The sequence below is a fragment of the Chlorocebus sabaeus genome, chromosome 7, assembly GCF_047675955.1.
Source record: "Chlorocebus sabaeus isolate Y175 chromosome 7, mChlSab1.0.hap1, whole genome shotgun sequence".
In the NCBI taxonomy this organism is placed as follows: domain Eukaryota; kingdom Metazoa; phylum Chordata; class Mammalia; order Primates; family Cercopithecidae; genus Chlorocebus; species Chlorocebus sabaeus.
Window position 1 is genome coordinate 102,986,963 of NC_132910.1, and position 20,206 is coordinate 103,007,168.

The window sequence follows — 20,206 nt, forward strand, 5'->3', positions numbered from 1 at the left end:
TGTAGGCTCATCATTTTAAAGCAGGGAAGAAACTTAAACCAAATCATCTTCTTTGAAAACGAAAGGCTTTATCAAAGCTATTTTCTTTAAGAAAATAGCCTCCAAGGCCTTGGTGAAACACCTGAGGAATTAAAGCAGATGAGGTCAGTTTAATACGTATCGTGTGTGTGTCTATAAAGATGTGAACCAAATTGAACTGTACTTATCAGCAAAGTACTGAGTCGGCAGAAGAGCCCAGCTGCACCCCGAAGTGGCCACTTCTGAGAGCCTGTCGACAGCTTTATCTTGGCCCAGTGCCCACCCCTCTTCTCAGCACATTTTTGACTTCGCAGCTATCCACACCCCGTGTTGGTTTAGAAATAAAAGGTTGCTGTTATCTTAAGTGAGCGATTTAGCCCTTATTTAAGCATTTCTTTAAAAAAAAAAAAAAGTTCCATCAGCACGCTGAGGGGCAGCATCCTGGTCTTCCTTTTGCTGCTGACTCTCCAGGGCTCTCGGGTCAGTAATTTCAGCTCTCTCTGCCTCAGTTTCTGCATCCAGGCTTGGGGATTAGGGGCAGGGGAGGAGGAAGTGATGGCTACATTAGCAAAGTGCTTTCTACCATTTCATTACTCCATTAGCGTCTTCCTTCCTTTCCTCCTCACTGGAGTATTTTGAGAACTAATGAGATAATGGTCTGCAAGTGGTTGGAAGCCCCTCAGAGGGCCTTAGTACCCAGGACACTGGTCTGACTTCCTCCTAAACCAATTCCAGTTATGAACGATGCGCACACACATTCAGATCCGAGGAGTGACCTCACTTCAAGACTCGGCGGCCAAAGCCACACACATTGCCTCACAGCCATTGATCACAAGAGATATCCACATTATCTACCAGTTTTACTCTAATCTTCAAAGCAAATACATAAAGCAAATACACAGCAATTCTGCATGATCCCAAGAACTGCATATTTTAAAGTGACAAATAATAAATAAATAATAGAAAATCACTCAATTCTGATCTGGAAACGAGCCTGCAAAATGTACTTCCAGTAAGCATGCTTTTAAAAATCCAAATTCACATCGAGAAAAATCTATTTGTGTGCAGATTAAGATTTTTGTAAGGAATGCTTCACTTCCTGTGATGTGTGCCTCTAATAAGGATACCAGAGTGAAGGGAGTTTACTTGGAACTACATTAACATGAAAGGAAAAAGACCTGGTTCTTTAACAATCTCGTAGAGATCAACTTAATTAACTGATCAATTTGGAGTGGGGCAGGTTAGAAAAATCCATTCAAGTATCGCTGATGAAATTGGCAGGTGAGTTTGGTGCAAATAGGCGGGGAGAGGGCAGAAAGAGAAAGACGGTGAGAAATGAATCTCATGCAAGTAATTCCTTCCAGGTCTCTGGTTGGTAGATTTGGAGGACAGTCCCCTCTCCAGTTTCACAGCTTTGCAAAATTTAACTGTTTCTCGGTGTTCCACTGAAAAACTTCATTTCAGAATCCTGCAAATGATTTTGTCTTCTGTTCGTTTGTGTTAGGAATTTAGAGACTGACATCCGAGCAGTGCAAGCTGTGGGAATTAGGGAAATAATGTTAGAGTTATTTAGATTTCCGTTTTTCATTCAACAAATATAAGGGGAAGACTTTAAATTTTAGATGGAGGAAATAAAATATGGATAAAGAAGTATTCAGACTAGGTGTTTATGGAATAGTAATTGCAAACCCTTTCCAAGTCTTTCTCCTAATTGCTCCTTGAATATTGAGGCTGCCTCTTTTAGTTTCTGTGGCTAAGTTCACCTCTGTAGGATTATGTTAGGCAAAGAACTATGAACACAAACAGCTCCCATTAGGGCTCTCAGCCCCGGGGTTCCTGACAGCTGGGAAGTGTTGCAAGTAAACTATTACAAATAATGAAGAATTGAAGTTTATCAATGATTTATTACACAGACTATAAGCAATATTTCAAGGTTATTACCATAAGGATACCTCTCATTCACCCGCATTCCAATTTTATTTTACTTCCTTTTCCTGTCTTTTGGACCACAGATCTACAGAGTTGAATTAATTCTACTGTTTAGTGCATGGTACACTCATAGATTCATAAAAAGCCCTTCAACAATGCTGTTGTTGTTTTCCCTCCAACTCGCTCATCCCACTCTCACTCCCCCTCCCTCCAGATCCCCTTATTCCTATATTTATGTAGATATAAGGAAATCTTTGAATAATATATAATATTGCTTTGTGTGTGCATGTTTAATGTCTAATTTACAAAAGGCAATGGGCTATAAATCTCATTCTCTCTGTTACTTTTTTCATCCAGCTGTTTTTTGGAATCTCTCCTTGCTGTTATATTGAAATCTAATCATTATTGCTGACTGCCTTGCATCCAGCACAGTTGCTTCCTCGATTGCCCTAGGGATGAACACCTTGGTTGACTCTACCACACACACACACACACACACACACACACACACACACACACGCACGCATAAATGGTGCCACAAGGACCACCCACGGAGATGTCCCCTCACAGATCTGTGCAGGTCTGTCTCTGGGGGTGGCACTAGGAGTGGGATTGCCGAAGCATAGGATATTACACTCCCACCAGCAGTGTCAGAGGGCTCTCTTTTACCCACATCCTTTCAGCACTTGATATTAATAAGGTTTCCAATTTCTGTCAATCTAATTATTTTAAAGTGGATCGTGTTATAATTTAAATTTGCATTTCCCTGATTACCAGTGAAGTGGGTATCTCTTCACATGCTTAATAGCAATTTGGGTTTCTCCTTCTACAAACTGCCCACATCCTTTGCCCATCTAGCTCTTATGTGAGTTTCTGATCCTTTTTTTTTTTTTTTTTCCCCAATCTGCAGGAGTTCCTTGGGGCATTAATTCCTTACTGATTTTAGACACTGTGAACATCTTTTTCCATGCCATTGGACAGGCAGGTTAACTGTTTTGAACTGAAATCTTTAATTTTTTAGATAGTCAGACCCATCCATTTTCCCCTTATGGTTTATGTTGTTTGGGTATTGGTTAAGAAATGTGCAGAAAACTACAAAGCCACAAAAATAGATGCCTATGGACTCTTCTGTAAGATTTGTGTCTTTTCCCTTCATACTTGGGTCCTTAGTCCATTTGAAATTTATTTTTGTCTGTATTGAGAGGTAGCCATCCAGCTTTGGTTTTTTCCACAGTGAGTCATTTATCCCAACACTATTCACTAAGTGATCCAGCTTCCTCCCACGGATTTGGGAAGCGGCTCTATTGTATACCAGTTTCCCATGGATACACGATTGGGTGTCCAGGTGCATATTCCATTTTTTGGTCAATCTGTCTATTCCTGCACCACTGCCCCCCAGTTTTATTGTGGTAGTTTTGAAATATGTCTTAGCTAATGTGTTTTCTTAAGTGGGAGAGAAGGGTGGGGTTATATTAGTGGACTAAGAATGGTACATGATTCCACAGCCTCTCTCATCTTTGTCATAGCCCATAATTCCCATATTAGGTCACTCATGGGAAGGGATCCTACATGAAAATTTCATCTGCAATCTATGTCAAAATGGGGCGGGGGAAGCTGAAACATCTAAGAGGTCACCTGTTTGCTGTGCACAATATCCTGGAATTAAATTCCGTAGCTTTCAAAATAAGAAAGAATGTCAATATTTTTTTACTCTGTCTTGAAAGTTAATACCTTAAGAACCTAGAACACAATTCTTCTGTGGAAATCACAGAGCTTCAGGAGTTATTTCACTGGATTGCCAAGAGTTCCTAAGCGGGTAATGTGTATGCAGCAATTGAGGGGCAAAGTAGTTAATAATAAGCCTCACTCCAACAGCTACTAACTCGTTGTACTAATCTGTAGTGGAACTGAAACTAGAACCCAGATCTCCTGACAGTTCCTCTTCAACTTTACAAATACATGTCTAATGCTCCCTGTGTGCTAGGCATCATTACATGGAGTAGAAAAATAAATAAATAGATACGGTCTCTGTCTACATATTATTCAATCAGTGACTTGCCTGGGCCCTGGCTGTGTACTCTGAATCATGGAAAAATGGACCTATTATGAAGTTATGAAGATATTTAGTCTATCTTATCAGCCAGAGGTCAATTCAAATACATTTTACAGACTGGCTGACAATCAGCTAAAAATTCCAAAGAGACTCTGCTGTGGTGGATTAACTGGCCAAATATAGACCTAGTCTATCACTCAGATGAGACAAAATGGTATGCCAAAAATGTCCTTCCAGAACAGGAATTAGATTAAAGCTACATTAGGGTTTCTGGATTGTCAACATTTGAGCTGTTTCCAGCTAAGGGAAAAAACAGAATATTCAAGCTCAGGAAAGAAAGAAAGAGAGAGGGAGGAAGGAGGGAGGGAGGAAAGGAGGGAGGAAGGAAAAGGAAAGGAAAAAGCTGATGCTCAGTTGAGAATACCTAGGAAAAGGGCAGGATGTAACAGGGGCAGAGACATCCAGAAAGTCTTCTCCTTTCCTCCTCTCTGACTTTACCAGAATCTCCTTTTGAGCCTGAATTACTTGTGAGTAAATCAGCAATTAACCAGCACAAATAAGGTGTGGCTGACACATAGAAAATGTTCAATAATTATTAGCATTTTTAAAAGTAGACAAATATCTCTTAGAAATAATGAACTGAACCAAAGAGTATATCAAGTTTTCACTTGCAAGTGTGAAATAAACTGAACATTGTTTACATTGTCTATTTATCTTTGCTTTCCCTACAGCGAAATTCCTGAAGGAATTATCTCATTAAAAATAAAAATCCAGGTGTTGTTTATCATAGCAAAAAATAAAATAAAAGTAAATATAAGAAAAAGAAAATCGCCCTAAAGTTTGGTTGAAGAAATTTCAGCATATTCATATTTTGGAATTCTACTCAGTCTTCATAATTATTCAAAATCGTGTGGTGGATTGAGAGTAACAAAGAAAGATATTTAGACTTTGTGAAATTTAAAAAGCAGGTTAGATGATAATATAATTTATTATTGAAGAATTCAGAGCCTAGAGGCAGACAACTTGGGTTCAGCTCCCACTTCTTCCACTTCAATAGCTGCGAGGCTTTGGGCAGTATTTGTAATCGCTCCCTGCTTCAGTGCCCTCACCTGCAAAATGGCAATAGAAATTAAACCTACTTTGGCCTGGCACGGTGGCTCATGCCTGTAATCCCCGCACTTTTGGAGGCCGAGACAGGTGAATCACCTGAGGTCAGGAGTTCGAGACCAGCCTGGCCAACATGGTAAAACCCCATCTCCACTAAAAATAACAAAAATTAGCTAGGCATGGTGGCAGGTGCCTGTAATCTCAGTGACTTGGGAGGCTGAGGTAGGAGAATTGCTTGAACCCAGGAGGCGGAGGCTGCAGTGAGCTGAAATAGTGCCGTTATGCTCCAGTCTGGGCAACAAGAGCAAAACTCCGTCTCAAAAAAGGAAAGAAAGAAAGAAAAAAGAAAAAAAGAAAAAAAATTAAACCTACTTCATAGGGTTCTTAAGACAATTTAGTGAATCAATTAATACATGCCCAAGCAATCCGAACAGTGCCAACAGATGTTAGTTGTGGTGATTATTATTATAACAGTATCATCTCATATCTTCCTATAGAGAAATGTCTGTAAAGATATACTATAAAATTTGAACATTGTTTATCTCTGGAAGGTGAGAGTGTGGATTTATTTTTCCTCTTTCTGCTTATCTGCATTTTTCTAATTTTCTCAGACATGAAAATATATTGATTTTCTAATAAGGAGCAACAAGTTACTTTTAATTTGTGAAAAAAGATCTATGAGATGTCTAGAGGCGGGGAAGAATGGCACGTCCATACCATCAAGAGCTCCCTGCTGACAAACAGCATGGCAGTGAGGATGTGCTGGGTTACATCCCCAAATAAGTAGGGGGTGAGGGACTAGGAAAGGGAATAAAGGAATGTTGGAGAGAGTGACATTCTCCTCCTCTTTTTTTCATCTCACACTCAAGGTTAAGGTTCAATACAGCAGCAAAGTGAATAAAGAAATGAAGTGCTGTGAGAGGTCACGGGGACAAACATCGAGTGGTTCTGGAGTTTTGAAAGGCATTGGATAATTTCACCATCATTAATAACATCTGCAGTCCTGCCAAGCAGGCTAATGGCAGGGGTAATTAGAGCCTGTGCGCTAAGACAGATGACTGCTTGTCAGAGCAAGAGAGCAGGTCCACCCCAGGGGCTACTGCCAAGGGATAGTCAAGGCCAGGAGGCGGCAGGGCCTTGTCAGGAAGGACCCTACCTGATCACAGGAAAAAGATGACCCAGACTGTCGTCTGTGGGCAGATTCTTAGTTCACAAAGGAAATAGGGAGTGTCAGGGAGGTTCAGGGCTTGGGTCTAAATATAAAGCTGGTACATACTAATATCTTGTCATGAAATACTTTCATACTTCACATATCCAGGATTTAGGCTTACAGAGAGATGTTCAGTTCAAAGAAGTTGTGAAATCGATAAGTTGTGTCATTAACCAGTGATCACCCAGCCATCATTATGCACCAGTAGAGTGATTTTCTAGTCACTCAGACTAAGAAGTGGCCATTTGAAGACTTACTCTTTCTTCATGGACGAGGAAAGGAATGGGTTTAACATGAGCATTTTGGTCTTTCCTTGTCTCTAAATCAAATTAAGTTGTTCAACTTTTTAATAAAGATGACTAATGTATTTTTTCTGAAGATTTTGTTATGAAATACAAAGAGTTATTTTTGAAGTGAAGATTTCCATCTTGATAAGTCTCAGAAAGAATCCTTCTATCCACGAGATGGTTCCCTACTGAGGATGCCAAAGGGAAACACTTGCAATGCCAGTTGGGGATTTGTCCCAATAACTTCACTTAGGCAAAAGTATATCACAGGATTATTTCAGTAGACTTCTATACAAGTTTACTTGTTTGGAGATATTAGGCCCCCGAATGCAATGATGCACAATTTTAAAAGACGCCTAACCAACTTCCATTTATACATTTCAGATTGAACAAGAGTGTTTGTATTAGTCTGTTTTCATGCTGCTAATAAAGATGTACCAGAGACTGGGTAATTTATAAAGAAAAAGAGGCTTACTTGACTCACAGTTTCATATGGCTGGGCAGGCCTCACAATCATGGCAGAAGGCGTAGGAGGAGCAAAGACATGTCTTACATGGCAGCAGGCAAGACAGCATGAGCAGGAGAACTGCCCTTTAGAAAACTATCAGATCTCATGAAACTTATTCACTATCACAAGAACAGCACAGGAAAAACCACCCCCATGATTCAACTACCTCCCACCAGGTCCCTCCCACAACACATAGGGATTATGGGAGCTACAATTCAAGATGAGAGTTGGGTGGAAACATAGCCAAACCAGATAGTGTTTATTGCATATTTCTCCTGGAACCCCTCTAAAATGATAGAAAAGGAATTGAAGATGTTTACAGTCACATACATTAAAAAAAAGAAAAAGAAAAGGAGATGAGAGCAGGCTACTGATGCCAATTAAACATTACAAGCTGGATGAGACCTGGAACTTTCTTTACCAGGAGTATAATAGACTAGACATTATGGCAAGCTCTATTGCCCAAATATACTGAGATCCTTGTTAAAATACATTCAGCAAATATAAAGAGACAAGGTGGGAAATATGAGGGAGAGGTTAAGAAAACTGGAAGACAAAGTGAGAAGGTGTGATAGAGCCTTACAAAGAGATAATGAAGAAAATGGAAGAGGTGTAAATGTTCCTGAACAAATGAAAAGTATCCATCTACTGATCCAGGAAATAATACATCTTAGATGAAATTCACTAATATTGGTAACATGCTACTTTTCTTTAGTTGAAGGTGTATTCATTAGTATTCATTTTATTATTAGGCTTTTAACATGTAGATATATCAGGTATACTCTTTTGAATGTCTTAAAAATTACATACTATAACAAATTAAATATTTGCATAAGTGCTGAGTTAAGCTTCAGCTTTATGAACTTTGCTAAGCTCCTATAAAAAGATCCAACAACAAGTTAGTCTATGAGAGTGTAGTCTTAGAGGGTAGTGATTTTGCCCCTCCCTGGTTTTCTGTTTTCTCCTTTCTGAACCCCTAGTATTTGTATGTTGGACTTCTTGATTGATACCATATTTTCTTATCTTTTCTCTGTAAATTTTTATCTTTTTAATTTTGTTTCCTGAAAGACTTCTTCAATGTTTATCTCCAATCCCTTCTATTAAGTTTTTAAATGTCTGCTATAATGTCTGAATTTCTTTAAATGTCTGAATTTCGTCTAAGATGGGTTGTTTCCCAGATCAGTAGATTGATACTTTTCGCTAGTCCAATAACATTTATACTTCCTGCGTCTTCTCTATTATCTCTTTATAAGACCCTGGAAAGTCTTCAAGGTTGGAAGCACCACATACACCAGAAGACTGGGATGAGGGGTGGGGCTAAAAACTAGAAGACTGGTTAAAAGTCTGTACAAGGAGTAACTGAGCCTGGATTATTTCCCTCTAAGCAAGATGGCTGGTGTTCCTCCATTCCAAAGACTGTAAGTTTTGTCTCAGGAGAAATTGAGTTGAAAGTGGTCTAACCTTGACACCAAACATAGCTGAAAGCACACTGGATTCGGTGACAGGCTCTCTCCTGTTCCCACACGTATATATTACTATTATTACCACTCCAACCCTAATTCCCAGAAAGCAGATTAGAAATTTGGTCACTGGAGAAAAAGACTGATGACTGACCCCATTCCCCCAAATCTAAGAACCCATATTTCTAGGGGTTCCCCTAGTACAACCAGAAAGTGCCCACTATTTGTCCTATTGTGAAGAAAGTCTCCTCTCCATAAATAAGCCTTATCCCTCTCCTATCCAGTTTCCAGTCATCTCTTTTGTGTCCCAGTCTGAACTGTAAAAAGATGGCCATGTTTTAACAGACATTTGATGAAAGCTCCCAATATGAAAGCCATACATCAAAACAAATAATTTGTGGGGGGAGGCGTGGAAGAAAGTAGGAGGAAATAGAATCAAGGCAAGTACTGAGGAAAACTACAATGTTAACAAACTATAATTAATATTGAAAGATAAGGGATAACATTGCATCTAAGAAGCAAGAATTAAATGTTATAAAATGGAACATCCAGAGAAAGAGAAGCAGTTTTTTTTTTTAAATTAGAAACATCATAGCAGACATTTAAAAATTCAATAGAAGGAACTGGATGATAAAAGTTGAAGATCTCTTTCAGGAAATAGAATTTAAAAGATAGAAAATTACAGAGAAAAGAAAAGAAAATATGACATCTATCAAGAAGTCCAACATACAATAGGGGTTCCAAAAGCAGAAAACAGAAAACCAAGCAAAATTAGGAAACACAAATTCCCCATATTTAAAGGTACATGTTTTCAGTTGGAAAAGGACCTTTGAGTATCAAGTAAAATGAATAAGAAGAAGATCCACAACAAGTCACATTGAGTGAAATTCTAACATAACAGGGATAAAGAGAAGAACTTAAAACAGATGGTGTAGGGAGTAGGAGGAGTAAGTCATATATAAAAACTTAGAAATGAGAATGTTATTAAACTTTCAACAGTCACACTAAAACCTCACAGACAGTGGAGTGATGCTTTCAAAAAACCAAACAAAAAATTATTTCTCACCTATAGTTACACATCCAGCCAAATTCTCAATCAAATAGGAAAATAGAATGAAGGCTTATTCAAACCTGCAAGTTTATTTTGCATGCATTCTTCCTCAAAAAACATTATGTCCCAGTAAAACAGTAAGTCAATAAAGTAAACCAAGATGGGAACTAAGAAAAAGTAGAATCTGAAGTTGTAGAGAATAAAAAGAATTCCTAGGATGATGGGAAATCAAGCAGTAGAAATAGAGGCATGTTATTTAAAAATTTAAGAATTACTATAAGAAGACCAGGTGCAGTGACTCACGCCTGTAATCCCAGCATTTTGGGAAGCCGAGGCAGGCAGATCACAAGGTCAGGAGATTCAGACCATCCTGGCTAACACGGTGAAACCCCGTCTATACTAAAAATACAAAAAAAAGTAGCCAGGCGTGGTGGCGGGCGCCTGTAGTCCCAGCTACTCAGGAGGCCAAGGCAGAAGAATGGCATGAACCCAGGAGGTGGAGCTTGCAGTGAGCCGAGATAGCGCCACTGCACTCTAGCCTGGGTGACAGAGCAAGACTCTGCCTCAAAAAAAAAAAAAAAAAAAAAGGATTACTATAAGAAGAAAATAAACAGCCAAAAGACTTGAAAGTGGTTGCTTCAGGAGACTGTAACTTGGAGTTGGGAAGGGGTAGGGTCTACTCTTTGATTTTTAAAATCTATATGTATATATTACTTTAAAATATTTAAGTTAAGAAAAATATATCTCAAGACTAATCTAGAACACTCTGGGGCCTAGTTCTTTTTTTTAAAGCATCAGCTACAGTTTATTTTTACCCATTTCAGTTCTTAATTTAAGCAACGAAGCACAGAGAAAAATTGGAAACAGTAAAGAAATGGGGAAAAAAGAAACCACATTATCCATAATCCTCCAACTCTATGTGACCATCTGAATCATTTTGCTTTCAATATTTTCATAGAGTTGTAGTCATGGCTTCCATATAATTATATCCTGCTTTTCTTCTCCCACATTATATCGTGATCAATTTCCAGCTTGCTATATAGCGTTGTAATCATCTTTCTTAATGGCTTGACAAGTCTTTTTGATCTGACTGTCACACTCAACAAAGTAAGTCACCCCTGTATTAGTCAGGGTTCTCCAGAGAACTACAAGACCAATAGGAGGTATGCGTATATAAATACACACGCACACACACACACATTTATTATGACGAATTGGCTCACATGATTATTGAGACTGGGCAGATCAAATCCCATGATCTGCTGTCTGCAAACTGGAGAGGAGACTGACAGTATAATTCCAGTCCAAGTCTGACGGCCTGAGAACCAGAGGCTGAGGTTGTAAATCCCAGTCAAAGGGCCGAAGACTAATGTCCCAGCTCAAGTACATGGCAGGAAGCAAAGGGGTCAATTTCTCCTCCCTCTGCCTTTTGCCCTCAAGGAATTAGCTGATGCTCACCCACACCAAGCTAGATCTACTTTACGGAATCCACAGATTCAAATGCTAATTTCGTCATCAAGCAACCTCAAAAATATGCCTAGAAATAGTGTTTAAACTGGGCACTCTGTGGCCCAGTCAAGTCCAGTCATAAAATTCACCATCCCAGCCCCCTCTCCCTCCCTCCCATGGTCCTATTTTCCTGCTTTTCAGACACTCCTAGCACGTGCTTCTCCACCAGCCTTGGCCTTGTGATGCTCTTCCTCGCTGTCACCACTCAAGAAGTGGCTTAAATGCAACTCCCACAAGACCTTTTGCAACCCTTGGGCTCCAGTAAGCCCCTTTCTTCCACACCTGTTTTCATCACCGCAGTTTTCACTCCCTGACATTTTCTTGTTTATTTCTTAATTTGTTTATCTGGGGCCTGTCTCCCTCAATTGATTGTAAACTCCATGGATGCAGAAATTGTATCTTTCCTTTTTCCCACTCGAAGACGAGCACAGAGAACAGAGCTTGGCAAAGAGAAAGCACTCAGTAAATATTTGAGGGGTTGGGGGTGAATAAGTGACTGAATAATGAATGGATGAAACGCTAACTGCTCAGGGCACAGAGAGAAACCAGAGGCTGAAAAGGAATAACGCAGAGCTTGTTAAGCAGGGAGTCAAGAGATCTGCTTCTAGTCTTGGCTCTGCCACTCATCAGGTGCATAACTTGGAATAAGACACACTGAACCTCTCTGTGCCCGGGTGTCTCACTTGTGAAATGAGCAGGTTGGAGTAGGTGGCCTCCATCATCTGTTTTGGCTGTAAATACTGAGGTCTGCCTCTTTGCAAGTCCTCATTTTGCTAAAGATTTGTGTTGTGACTTTTGGGGAATAACTTTAGTTGGTTTCCCAGGAAGACGGATGAGTAGAAAATTTAGTCAAACAAATATATCTCTTCTTTTTTTTTTTTTTCTTTTTGCCCTGCATGACAACCAGCAATTCGTTTTAAGATTTCTTGACTCTGTCTTTTCTTTTGTAAGAGAGAGTAACTGACTCATCGATTAGGTAAAGGAAGCAGCCTGAAGCTGGAGGGTTCCCTCACAAGAAACTTCCTTGACAGGCAATGATCCTTTAGGGAAATAATAGAGAATGGTGGCTGAAAGCACATAGTCTGATGTCAGACAAACCTGGTGATAAGTAATGTCCATGCAGGAACCTGGACAGGTTACTTAGGCAGAGACGGCTGGATAGTAGCGCCAAATGCTAGAGCCTGACTGTAGGGGGTTGAGTCCTAGCTCTGCCACTTGCTGGCTGTGAAACCTCGCTTGTCTTAGGTTTCCATCTGAAAATGGAGATAAGAAAGTACCCACTTTATAAAGTTACTGTGAGGAGTAATGAATTCCAACTGCATGAAACCCCTTAGTCAGTGGGCACTGGGAGCACACAGTCACCACTCTTTGGGTTTGCTGCTATTGTTTTGCTGTCATTACTTAATTTATCTAGGTCTGTTTCTTCATTCATTCATCAATGAATATTTACCAAGTGCTTTTGAAGAGGCATCCTATCACTTCATTAACTTAAGATGAGACTTCTGGGTCTCAATTATAAAATCATTAGCCTGTAAGTCTGGGAGGAAGTGTGTTAATATCTCTTGCAATCGTTCTCAAACATGCTCCCCTGGCAGTACATCTCGGGGAGAACTGGCTGTGCCAGTCATCCAGGGAGAGCATGGCTCACCTCCGACGTGCAGGATTCCCTTCCCCTCTGTCATCCCACCAGAATTTGGACCTCACTGTGCTCAGAGTCAACTCTTCTGACTCCCAGTCTGGGCCAGAACAAGCAAGGCAGGTAAATGACAAAGTGAAGGGGAAGAGAAACTCAGAGGTATAAATGGAGGCACTCCAAAAAAGAAAGAAAGAAGTAACAAAGCACTAGAAGTTATTTCCTCCTAACATACAGAGCAATTGGTAGAGATGAATTTTGGATCTGATGTTCATCTCTGCCCTCACTTTCTCTGTCATTTCCCTTACTTTCATTTCTGAGAATACTTCTGAAGCAGAGATTTGGGTCCATGATAGTGGATGAAATAGGAAAATGTTTAGAAGTAAATAATGGCAACTTTAAAGAAAGGACGATCAAAGTTGCTAACAGCATATTGATGCACTTGCATATGGAAGAATTAAATAAGTTCATAAATAAATGAAGGTAGATCTTGAGATTATAGCTATTGAATTATCCTTGGATCAATAACTGGAGCCTATCTTTGTCGAGTATTTATATTTCTCCTAGTCCATAGTTAAAATTAACACTTAGGATCATGGTCTGTCCAACTGCCTCTATTATTAATAGGGCTTCAGAAGGAACTTATAACCTTCTCCTGCAAGCCGGCTCTTCTTCCATGGTCTCTAACTTCATCCAAATATAACCTAGGAGTTTTATTCTTCACACTCCTACTCTCTCATCATATCCAAACATCAGCAAATCTTACTAATCTTAGCACACAAATACCTTTCAAATTGGTGAATATTAATTAATTCAAAATAGTTATGGTTAGCATGTTCAAAAACATAAATTAAAAAATAAAATATAAAAAAGAATAAGACATAATTAAGCAAAACAGGTGACTCTATAACAAGAAAAGGTGGATAGGAAAAAGAACTAGTTAGAAACATCAGAAACAAAAAGTATCATAAAATATACAAAATCAGTAGATGCAATAAAACCTAGCTTGGATGCAGTCACGATAATTAGTTTAAGTTGAAAGATAGTACTGAAGAACTCATGCAGAATACAGCACAGCAACAAAGAAATACTGAGTAAAGAGGAGACTTCAGAGGAACGGTGTGGTAGCTTTCCTGCAAAGATAGTCACCATTAATTCCATCTCTCCCCATACACACAGGCTTCTCTCCTGTCAAGAGACACTGTCTCCCTTCCTCTGGAATCTGGGCTGGCCTTATGATGTTTTTGACCAAGAGAATGTGGTAGGGGTGATATTTAGAGCTTCTGTGGCTAGGTCTTAAAAATTCTCGGCAGATTCTGCCCAGGGTGCTTAAAACACTCCCTCTCAGAAGCCAGTAATCCTACTGCGAGAAGCCTGAGCCACATGGGGAACTGACTAAGACCCATGGAGAGCCAACATGTAGGTGTGCCAATGGACAGCCCCAGGTGAGCTCCCACCCATGGAATCAGCAGCTGTCGACATTTTGGGCCCGTGAGCCATGGGGCCAGTAAGTTATCTTGGATGTCCAACCCAGTCAAGTTTCTGGATGATTGCGCTCCAGCTGGCATCTGGCCTCAAATGCACAAGAGGTCCCAAGTGAGAACAACTCAGCCAAGTCCAATCACCCCGTGGAACCATGAGAAATAACAATAAAGTATTGTTTTAAGTCACATTCGGTGTGGTTTGTGGTACAGCACTAGATAATCGGAACCTACCAAGAGGAGACTGAGAAGTTCTCATTAACAACTAACAGGAAGTCCAGAAGAAAATAGGGAAAAAAAAATGGCAGAAAAATTACATTCAAGAATATACAGGAATTTTCCAGAATTGAGAAAGACATGAGTTCTCAGCAAGAAAATGCACACCTCATATATCAAGCGAAATAATTAAAAATAAATCCACACCTAGTCACATTGTTGCAAAGCTGCAAAGCTTAAAAGCTAACAGACAAAAAAGGCAGGTTGCCTGCAGAGTAATGACAACTGAAATGGCAGCAGACTTCTCATCAACATCAAGAAATGCATGATGGCAGGAAAGCAATATTTTCCTTGTTGAAAGAAACAAACTGTCAATCTACAATTCTGTACTCATCTACTTCATCATTTGAGTGAAAGCATAATAGAGACATTTTAAGAGATGCAAAAACTCAGAGAGCTACCTTTACGCTCCCTCGATAAAAGATTTAATTCTAACTGGGCATGGTGGCTCACACCTGTAATCCCAGCACTTTGGGAGGCTGAGGTGGGTGGATCACAAGGTCGAGAGATCGAGACCATTCTGTCCAACATAGCAAAACCCTGTCTCTACTAAAAATACAAAAATTAGCTGAGCATGGTGGTGCGCGTTAGTGTGGTGGTGTGGTTAGTCCCAGTTACTCGGGAGGCTGAGGCAGGAGAATCACTTGAACCCGGGAGGTGGAGGTTGCAGTGAGCCAAGATCGTGCCACTGCACTCCAGCCTGGTGACACAGCGAGACTCCGTCTCAAAAAAAAAAAAAAAATTAAATTAAAAAAAAGATTTAATTCTACAAGAAGAAATAAGAATTTAGAAAGAAAACTGTATCCGTGCAACAGAAGGCAAACCTAAAGTACAAAGTAACCAACTGCAGAATGATGCATATAGTATAATACTGTTTAAGTAATACTTAAACCCCTACCAAAAGACTATGTATTGTTTATTAAAATATCCACATATAGTAAAGTGGGAAACATGGACAGAAATGATACCTACCAGCTTCAGGACAATGGCAACCACAGGAGAGGGAGCAAAGAGAATGAAATTGAGAGGAACACACCAAAGGCCCCAACTATATCTGTAACACCTATAATTCTTACTATTTGAACTCTTGTCTCTACTTAGGAACTGAATAGAGTCCAGTGATTTTTTTTTTTTGAAAGAGAATTGTTTGGAGGAAATGGTATCTCCTCACTCTCTGAAATCTTACGACCTGAAACTTAAGACCTACATGGATTCAGATAAAATGGTGCACATTGCTCTCTAAGCTTCCTGTCTGAACTGTCGCTATCCAAGCTCACTAACTGCATAGAATCAGAGAGCACAGAATACCAGGTTTCTGTTGCTTTAAAAATATAAGGTCTTAAGCAAAATAGTAAAATGCTAACAATTTGTTAAATCTGAATGGTCGGTACTTTTGTGTTTAAATATTTCAAATATTTTAACAAAACAGTTTTTTACTAGTAATTTGTGGAAAGCAATGTCATGGCTTTCTTTTAGAGTCACAACACAAACACAAACTGGTGTCTGTGTAGGTGACAGCACTTTGTGTTGGCCCCACTGCGGGAGCAGTAAGATATTGCCACTTCCTGAGCTGCTTCATCTGCATTTGGGTCCCCAATGCCACCAGACAGAGCTGGGCTGTGCCCCCCACTTCATTCACAAATTTACAGAGCTAGGAGGAGACATTCAAAGATACATGACTATGTCTGATGAAGTAAGTTTCCGGACAAGGCCAATGTTTACTTAAAAGAAAATAAAAATCCCAAGAGGAAATTTACTGAAGGAAGGTGACCCATGCTTGGAAGTTGAAGGGGTATGCTGGACCAGGGGCAAGGAGCGCTAATACCAAGCTGAATGTGTAAAGAACCACAGGAACAGTGATGTGAATGTGAACACGAATCAGGGGCCACCAGGACTTCTGACTAGCAACTGGACCACAGAGCCCACAACCCACTGTACCTGGGTGACGGCTGGACATCCAGCCTCCAGAGACTTGAACTGGTTCTCTGTATGATAGCAAAAAAGGTCAAGTCTAATTAATGGGCAAGTCTAACTCATTCCATGATTCTCAGGAATCTTTGGGAGAAAAACCCAAAAGAAGTCTAAACTTCCTGCTGATTTGACAGGTGGGACCTGGACTTTTGTGATTTGGATATTTGAGAGGAATCGTTATCTTATATTGGAGATACAGACTGCTGATGGCAAGGCTTTGGGCTATTGACTTTATCCTCATCATTTGTACACTTGGCAAAGAGGAAGCAGAGGTGGAAAGATTTCAAAACAGCAGCCTATCCCCAAGCAATACCGCAGTCAGTGAGGCCTTTCCTGACCACTCTATTTAATATTGTATTCCTTCCACCACATACTCTGGACCTGTCTCCCAGCTTTATTTTCCTTAGTAGAAGGATTACCTTAAGGTTTAAAGTATTATTTAGTATTTTTTCTGTCTCTCCAACAGGATGTAAACTCCATGAAGTCAGAAATTATCTGTTTTGTTTGCTGCTGGTCTGTAAGTTTCAGAGCAGTGCCTGGCACAAAATAGAAGCTCAGTAAACATTTATTGAATGAATGACCCAACCTGTGTTTGGCTTTGGAGTGTGCTCAGACATAACACATACATCACAAACACTCTCAGTGAGATAAAATTCATGGGAGACCATTGATTTGGACTGAGCTCCTGCACTAGACCCTGACAAACCAATCTAAAGTGAAGTCACTCATGCTAAGGCTCCATGTCACCAAACTGAAACCTAAGCTGTTTACCTATAAGATCTGACCTTTTGAGAAAACAGGAGAGACAGTAGCCTAACACCCAAATAGGGCCGTTTACCAAGAAACCAGAGATTCACAGCAGCCAATCAAAAGGGGCCCACTCAACGGAGCTTGTGATAAGGAAGACCCCTCTGCTGTAACCCACACAAGGAGAGTAACCTGAAGTGACCTGATGTTAGCTAATCTGCTCTTTGCACCAGGCTATCTCCCTGTTCCTGCTCAAGCTGCCTTAGAGAAACCCACTGTTCTGCCTCACCCAGTGGAGCTCCAGTCTATTTTGTAGACTGGATGCTGCCCAGTTCATGAATCACTAATAAAAGCCGCTCAGCCCTTCTCAGCATACTCAGGGCCCAGTGCTTGCTAAATATAATGGAATCTAGAAACAGTGTAAATGGAGCACCCTGTTTTTGGTTTTAAGCTGAAAGAAACCCTAAGGCAGGTTAGGAGAAAGCAGCCTGCCCAGACCACAGCCATTGCCTACGGATCAGAAAGAGGCCTGGGCTAGAGTAAGGAGCAGAACCTTCCCACGGAACCCAGGGTCACACCAACTCTGAGGAGCCCAGTGACACACATGGGCCTGGGAAGGAGGTGACCAGGATAGGCTTGCCAGGGACAGTGCCTGGCTCTCCACTTCTGCCCCATGGTGCCTCTGGAAGGGTGATCTCACCTCCTGTCCAAACCCCAGACTTCTAGTAGCTTCTCCAGCTTTTTTTACTATGAAAAAAAAAGAGAGAGAGAAAGAGAACTGGGGAGAATTAGAGAAGGGGAAACGTGGAGGAGCAGACAGGCTGGGCTGAACCAGCAAGCATCCTCCCAGGGGCAGCTGTGCGGGAAAGGGACTGTGGCTGGATGTTAGCTAGAGCTCTGCTGCGATGGAACAAAAGTAAGTCCCTTTTCTGCAGGGTGGGGGATTCCTGAAACAATGTCCATTGTGGACTTCTAAAGCCTGGCTGGGGCCCCAGCTTCTAAAATGGGTTTTGAGTTGTAACAGCAACAACAGCTTGGCTTCTTTTTATGGTGATTCCCTAGGCCACCCTATCCTGATGGCCTGACCTTCAGGAGGACAAGGTGAACTGTTCCCCTTATCTCGCCTTGCTTGACAGGACAGGGTTATCAGGAAGGGAATCAAGTTCAAGTTTGGGTTGTTTTTTTTTTCCTCCCTTCTGGTATTTCCTACTGTACACACTGCCAGAGGCAATGACAATGGTGGAAACTAATAAACTGTATGCATAAGCTTTTCTTTCTGGTACAACAAACACAGTTTATGAGTTTCTCTCCCTCTTTTAATCCTTGCTTAAAGTCTTTTCTTTTCCTTGCCTGTGGAGTTCAGCACTTGCCTTGCTAAAGGCCTCTGCCTTTTGTTCTGGCCTGAAGCACAAACTTCAGTGGCAGCCTCCTTACTTAGGGCATGCTTTCTCATCCTCTTTCTGTTTCTCCTTCCCTGTGTCTGTCCCTCCCTCCACTTCCCTTCTCCGCACCCCCCCACCCCACCCACCAAAACTAGTTTGTTTGAAATTGCCAATACAGCATTTCCTACACTGACAGTGGCAACCTGAGTTATGGATTCTGAGTTTCCAGTTCACTGCCCAAACGACTCAGGGCATTTATTTCATGGGCCTCTTCCAGGTGGAACAGGTAGGGAGAGATGCTAAATAACTGACTTGCCAGAGTGTGTTCATAATACGTGTTTCCTCTGCATAAACTAATGAGACTTACATAATTAAGTGCGTGTACGTCTTCCCTGATTGGCGGTGTTGGTCCCTGGTTTGGACTGTCAGAGAAGACTGGCAGGTGCCATAGAAGGGAGGTGGGCTTGCCAGGTATCTACACCCCTCTTGTTGGTCCTCCTCTTCCAGGGATCTTCACTACTGCCTCCAAGGCTCCACCAGCCAGAGGACCAGGCCTCTGAGCATCTCATGCCCCTGGGAGGAGAAAGGTAGGAAGCAGAAATGGCCTTGCCTTATCCTGCATATCTAAAAGCAAATTACCTTAGCTCCAAACTTAAAAATACTCCTATATGTAAACAGCACCCATCAATCGCTGGTAAATTATCACCTTCTCCCTTCACAAACACATATCCAGCCTTAATTCAGATGATCTTTGACTTAGAAGTAAGAACCCACGAAGGACTTTCAGATGTAGATTCCAGTATTTTGCCACAGATTACTATAGGATGGTAGGTGACTTTCAACATAAATAATTCCTCAGTTTAGACTGAAACCACCAGAGAATATCTGAATAAACACAATATTTGTCTCCAACAGCTCAGCTGTCTTTGGCTGCACCATCTCACCTATAGCTGTGTTATTGATAAGCCCTGGCTGGGAGGAGAGAGCTGGATGGATCCACCTCTGCCTTGCTGTGTGGGATTGGGCAAGTCACTTTCCCTCTGGGCCTGTGTTTCCTCAGCTCTAAATTAAAAATTAAACTGAATTATTTCTAAGATCCCTTCCATGTTTAAAATTCTATGAGCCTGAGATGAAATTTGACTACTACTATCCAAGTCCATTAATGATTGTTAATCCCTAGACATCCCCACAAGAATATGAGCTACTGGTGACTTCACACTTTTATTAAATGTATATATAATTGAAATACAATACATATGCGAAAAAGCATATAAATGTACTGCTTGATGGGTTTTCCCAAACTGAACATACCTCGTCTAACCAGCACCCTAATCCAGAGGTAGAACATTCCCGGCTCCCACAGAAATCCCTCACCCGCCACCTCTCCAGTCTCAGGTTCCATATTAATGCTTCATAAATAAATTTTGACTCTACAACTAATCTGCCTTCAATTCTGTTACTTAGGCAAATTCACAAATAGTCCACACCTGCATTGTAATAAACAATAGGGGACAAAATAAGCAGTTCTAGGGAACTAGAAATGATCCTTTATTACCCAGAGAAAGAGCTTGTCAAACACAGGAG

General features: G+C 40.8%; 1 long non-coding RNA gene across 1 annotated transcript; it reads right to left on the reverse strand.

The window, feature by feature from the left end:
* Positions 1-863: 863 nt before the first annotated feature.
* LOC140712112 (uncharacterized) lies at positions 864-19,608 on the reverse strand. The gene is made up of 3 exons (XR_012093563.1): positions 19,567-19,608; positions 18,990-19,195; positions 864-1,554 (listed from the first exon to the last, which is right to left on the reverse strand). It is a non-coding gene; the product is annotated as an uncharacterized lncRNA (long non-coding RNA).
* Positions 19,609-20,206: the final 598 nt, after the last annotated feature.